This window comes from Talpa occidentalis, unplaced genomic scaffold (genome assembly GCF_014898055.3).
Source record: "Talpa occidentalis isolate TD23 unplaced genomic scaffold, MPIMG_talOcc4v2.1 talOcc4.2, whole genome shotgun sequence".
Taxonomy (NCBI): domain Eukaryota; kingdom Metazoa; phylum Chordata; class Mammalia; order Eulipotyphla; family Talpidae; genus Talpa; species Talpa occidentalis.
The window spans coordinates 35130451-35136521 of NW_023602073.1; the positions used below are offsets into that span (position 1 = coordinate 35130451).

At 40.6% G+C, this 6071-nt stretch overlaps 1 pseudogene; it reads right to left on the reverse strand.

Annotated features, from left to right (window-relative positions):
• Positions 1–1565: 1565 nt before the first annotated feature.
• On the reverse strand, positions 1566–2642 carry LOC119253174 (lathosterol oxidase-like; annotated as a pseudogene).
• Positions 2643–6071: the final 3429 nt, after the last annotated feature.

A 6071-nucleotide genomic window follows, 5' to 3' on the forward strand; every position in this document is an offset into this window, starting at 1 on the left:
ATTAGGCTTTTTGGCAGCGGAGGTAGGGAAAAAGAAAAAAAAAGTGACACCGACGATGTCAAAGCTAATCTTCAGTGACAGGGTAAACTCTTTTTTTTTTTTTTTTAAAGATTTATTTATTTATTTATACAAGCACTGGGTACAGTCAGAAGCACAGGAGGGTGAGAGAATTCACCAGAGCCAGAGCGGGAGCAGAGCAGGCAGAAGGACCGAAGTACACTGCTGAGGGGAGCAGTGGGCGGCAGGAGAGGTCTGCGCGCCATGTGGGACCCTCCTCCGGTGGCCGGGGAGCAGCCGGGGAGCAGCCGGGATTGAATTGGTGCTGAAGAGGGTGCGGGCAGCTTCGCAACCCAGCGCTCAACCGCTGCACCACCGGAGAGGCCCGACAGGGTAAACTCTTGGCCATCATTGTTCTTCTAAGACGGTTAAGTATTTATAACCTCAAAACATGTCAAAACTGCAGTGCCTCAGTTTACTTTAAAAAAACAATAGTGAAATATATTACTTGGGCATCATATTTTCCTTTCTACATGTATACACATTCACATAATTTTACACTTATTACATAATGGTTTTTAAAAATAAACATTGACATGTTAAACTAAATAATCCCACATCTGATAAATCATGATAGCATCATTTTTTAAAAATTCCAGTTTATTTATTAGTCAGTAAAATGTAACATTTGGCAATGCCCCAGAGAATTGGGGGGGCAGGTGAAATATGAAACATTCATTTGCATAGTCACTACTAGATTCTGTCAGACTGGCAGTCACATTGCAGCTCCCCCTTGAACAAAGTACTACAAGTGGTCATCCCAGGCCAGCACGGAAGACGGAGCTCACTCCTGACACCAGGCACCACCTGTCACTGTATTTGTGTTCCTTGTATGGCGCTGAGCCTTGGTGCTATTAGCACAAAGAATTTTCCTTAATGAATGTGGTGGGTTAAGGCAAAAGGACATAACCTGGTCCCCTCAATCATTTATTTTTTCTCCACCTTTTTAAAAATTATTGATGAGACCATATAAGTTGCAGAGTCACTGGCTGGAAAGACACAGTCAACTCTTAGGTCACCCCTGGTGTTTACGCAGGAGGTTGGTTTCTCTTGGTCTCTCCCTCCCTGCTGACCATCCCTCAGGAGGGCCCTCAATGCGGAGTTTCAAATGCTACCATCACTATGTCTCCTGGCTGGGTATAGATTATTTTCCCTCATTAAAAATATTTAATCATTGGGCAATAATCTGCTCAGTCTTTGTAAACTCTCCACTGAATAATTTCTTACTTTTTGGGGGGTCGCTCCAGTGGCACAGCAGATTGAGCATATGCTGTGAAGCTGTCTTCAGCCTCTGTAGTGCGGGTTCGATTCCTGGCCAGCCAGGGAAATCTCTCCTGTCGCCCCCGCTGCTCCCCTCAGTTGTCTGCCTGCCTGTTCTGCTCCCCACTCTGTCTCTGGTGAATCCTCTCACCCTCTCACACCTGTGGCTTGTACTCCAGCTATTGTATAAATAAAATATAAATCTTAAAAAATAATAATTTCTTATTTTTTACAACTTCCTGCTGGCTACTATGCTTTTTTCTCTCACCTTCCCTTCAAAGGGGAAAGAGTTTTGAATGAGCCTCCAATTCTACCCCACAATGTAAAATATTGTCCACAGTTGTAGTTAGAGAAGAGGTGATGGTCTGTATGATGAGCTGAGTCATTGATAAAAGGCCTTCAGATTTGAGGAGACAGAAATCACTGTCATGAATGGAAATTGTGCAGACATTGACCGAGATGTTTAACGTAAATAAACCAGCTGGTTTAATGGTAAAATGAAAGGGTGGACTCTGAAGAAAGCCATCCACAGGGTGAAGACCATGACTTTCAGGTAAAGAGGATCTTCCAGAGAGGAGGTTCATGGATTCCCTTATCTATAAGTCTATAAAGAAAGCCCCTGTGAATCCAGTAGATCAGCATGTTGGTGAGAAAGAGGACAGATCATACAGGAACAATGAGTTGAATCCAGCTGTTTGAAACTTTCCTATGTTGTCATGTAATTTGCTGCATCCTCTCAGCTCCACAGAAGCAGTGACATGGTGGGAATATTTTTTTTATATTTTTATTTAAATTTTATCTTTATATTCCCCATATGATTACAACCCCCTTATTTTGACCCCAAGCCCTCCTTTCCCCACCCCCACCTCCCATAGAGTGTCTCTGGTTCATAGTTGTTTGTTGATTTTGATATTTTCTTTCTTATAGTTATTCTTTTTCCTGGTCCCTTATTTAAGTTTTCTAGATTCCTGCTATGAGTGAGACCATCCAGTATTTTTCTTTTTCTTTCTGGCTTATTTCGCTGAGCAGGATCCCTTCCAGCTCCATGACATGGTGGGAATACTTAATCCATGGTAATGACCTAACAGTAAACATGATTCTCAGGAGACTTGATTCTACAAATATTGTGGGTGGTTCATTAGGAAATGACTATAGACAGAGTAATAGCTCATTGTCGCAAAGAAGAAATACAGGATAAAAGCAGCAAGATTTCTTATAACCAGGAAAATAACAGTTTGTTGGAAGATGTCATACTCTGGCCCAGTGGTTGGATATAGAAATAATATAAAAAAATAATTATCTGCAGCATCGAGTACAAGATCCATCTTAGCTCTAGCATAAAGGGGAGGCTGGGGACCCAGTGGTGGTGTAGGTGCAACAAGACACAGTGGGGGACTCAGTCAGCGGGAGTCAGGCTTTGTCATCAAATCAGTCTGTTGCCAAACTAGAGAGGGTCCGTCCACCACCCAGCACTGCCAGGCCAGGAAGCCTGGGCTGGTCTGCAGCCCTGGTCAGCAATAGGCGCAGCCTGGGGAGTTCAAGGGTTAGTTTTTAAGTTTGCCTTAATATAGCCCTTAGACTTCTTATACCACATATAAGTGACATATTTGTCTTTCTCCTTTGGACTTATTTCAATTAGCATAATCCATCCATGTTGCCCCAGATGGCATGCATTTATGTTTTTCTGATAAGGAGTATTCTATTATCTATATACCACTTCTTGATTTCTCATCTGTTTTTGGGTATTTTGGTTGTTTCCATAGCTTGGATATTGTAACTAGTGCTGCAGTGATCATGGATGTGCAAAGTGCCCTTCATAGTAGTGTATTTGTGTTCTGTGGGTACATACCTAGGAGTGGGACTGCTGGGCCCTATGGCAGACGCACTTTGAATTTTCTAAGAAACTTTAATTATGTTTTATATCTATATATATAAAATGTCATATATATAGTCATAGATGTATGTCATATATATGATCATTTATTTTTATATATATAATATCATTGTTCATTTTTGTACAATGTATGCTTTTATGCTTTCTCCTTTCAGGTGTATTCCCCATGAAATTCCCAGCACCACTTCACCCATGAACCATCACCATGGTCCTTTGTGCTCTTCTCTCCCGTTTTGCTCCTTCTACCTCCCCCTCCCCTGCAAAATGTCTGATTTATAGTTGCCTAATTTTGTTTTTCTATTATTACTGGTATTTTTTCCTGATCCCTTATTTGATTCCATTATATTCCTCCTATAAGTGAAATCATCTGATATTTTTCTTCATCTCTCTGGCTTATTTTACAGAACATAATCCCTTCTAGCCCCATTCATGTTGAGAATGGCATGAGATTATCTTTTTTTGATTGCTGAATAGTATTCCATTGTGTATATACCATATCCTCTTGATCCAGTCATCTATTCTTGAGCATTTGGTTGTTTCCATATCTTACCTATCATAAATAGCGCTGCAATAAACATAGGAGGGTAGGTATTCTTTTGAATTGATGCTTCTGTGTCTTGTGAGTACTTTCCTAGGAAAGATGTTGCTGGCTTAAAAGGTAGATGCATTTTTTAGTAGTTTGAGGCAACTCCAAACAGTTTTCCATAATGGTTGCACAAGTTTGCATTCCCACCAGCAGAGTAGCAGAGTTTCTTTTCTCCAAAACCTTGGCAATATTTGCTGTTTCCTGTTTTTTAAATATGTGCCATTCTCACTGGTGTAAGTTGGTATCTTATTGTGGTTTTGATATGCATTTCCCTGATTTAAGTGATGTGAAACATTTTTCATATACTTGTTGGCCATTTGCATTTCCTCCTTAGAGTAGTCTTTTCTGATCTTTTGACAATTTTTTGATTGGACTGTTTACTTTTGTTGAGTCATGTGAGCTCTTTGTGATCAGTCCCTTATCAGTTGCATTGTGAGCAAAAATCTTCTCCCAATCAGAAGGGTGTCTCTTGGTTTTGGTTAATGTCTCCTTTGGTGTACAAAAGTTTTAGTTTGATGTAATCCCAGCTATTTATCTTTTCCTTCGTTTTCTCTGCTTTGGGGAATGTGTCTTTAAAGGTGTTACTGAGATGTATGTCTTGTAGTGTTTTGCCTATGTTTTCTTCTATCTATTTTATGGTTTCAGGTGTTATGTTGAATTATTTTATCCATTTTGAGTTTGTTTTTGTGCATGGTATGAGGTATTAGTCTAGCTTCATTTTTTTTTGCATGTAGCAGTTCAGTTTTCCCAGCATCATTTATTGAACAAACTGTCCTTGTTGCATTGCATATACTTTGCTCCTTTGTCAAGGATTAGATGCCCATAAATATGTGGGTTTATTTCTAGGTTTTCTATTTGATGTCATTGATCTGTGTGTCTGCTTTTGTTCCAGTACCATACTGTTTTAATTATTATGGCTTTGTAGTATAATTTGAAATCTGGCAGTATGATGCCTCCATTCTCCTTTTTAGTTAGGAGAGCTTTCATTATTTGTAGAAACCTTGATATTGTTGACATCAAAACCAAGCCAGAGGCCTCCCTGGTGGCGCAGCAAGTTGAGCAGAGCACTGTGAAGATGTCCACAGCCTCTGCAGCATGGGCTCAAATCCTGGCCAGCTAGGGAGATTCCCACATGGCACAGCAGACCTCTCCTATCTCACCCACTGCTCCGCTCAGTAGTGCTTTCAGTCTGCCTGCCTGTTCTGTGCTCCGCTGTCTCTGGTGAATCCCCTCAGCCTCCCATGCCTCTAACCTGTACCCCAATTCTTGTATAAAAAAGATAAATCTTTAATAAAAAAAAGAGCCTGTCTACATTCTCAAAAACAATGTAGGATTGTTCCTTATTCTCCATGTTCTCACCAGCACTTGTTAATATCTGGTCTTTCTAATATAAGGCATTCTTACAGACATGAAGTGGTTTGTCACTGTGTTTTAAATCAGGGGATCATGAACAGATCAAGAAGGTGTGCTACATATATACAGTGGAATGTACTCAGTGATTGAAAACATAAACTTATGCCATTTGGGAAATATCGATGGGGTAGGAAGGGAGTATATTAAGCTTGATAAGTCAAAAGGAAAAATAATATCAGATGGTTGCCCTTATATGTGGTATATACGAAACCAAACAGAGGGTCAGAATAAAGACAAAATTTGCAACCTGATTATAGATTTGAGACATACAGAAGGGGAAAGGGAGAGAGATGGTTCCAAACAGGGGAGGGAAGAGCACAAGGGACTGTAGTGATGGATCATGGGTGCTATGGTGGTGACAGAACTACAAGGACTACACCTGAGAGAGAAATCAAATATTATACAAAAATTAACAATGAATAGATTTAATTTAAAAAATTTATATCAATCACTGATATAATGGGGAGTGAGAGAAATTCTACCACATTCAGTTCTACACATGACAGAGCTCTCTCACTCGGTGAAGGAAAATAATATTGAAGAAATTCAGGTGAATCACCTTAAATGATAACATTCTCAATAGTCCACTGGCATCCTCAGAATGTCCCTCTCACAGCTCCCTCTGGTATGTCCCAGGGGATGAGAGACATCCCAGAGTTCTGGGGACTGTTTCTGCTGAGGAAACACAAAAGAGAACCTGGTCAGAGTCCAGAGATGAGACCCTCGGAGGAAATGATGAGGGTGACAGTGAGCCTCTAGTGGGCTCTGAGACCTGGGACGCTGGTCGTGAAGGACCCACCAGATGGGGGACTGCTGTCAGCTACAAGCAATGATTCTCTATTTTTCTCAGCATGGTTACAT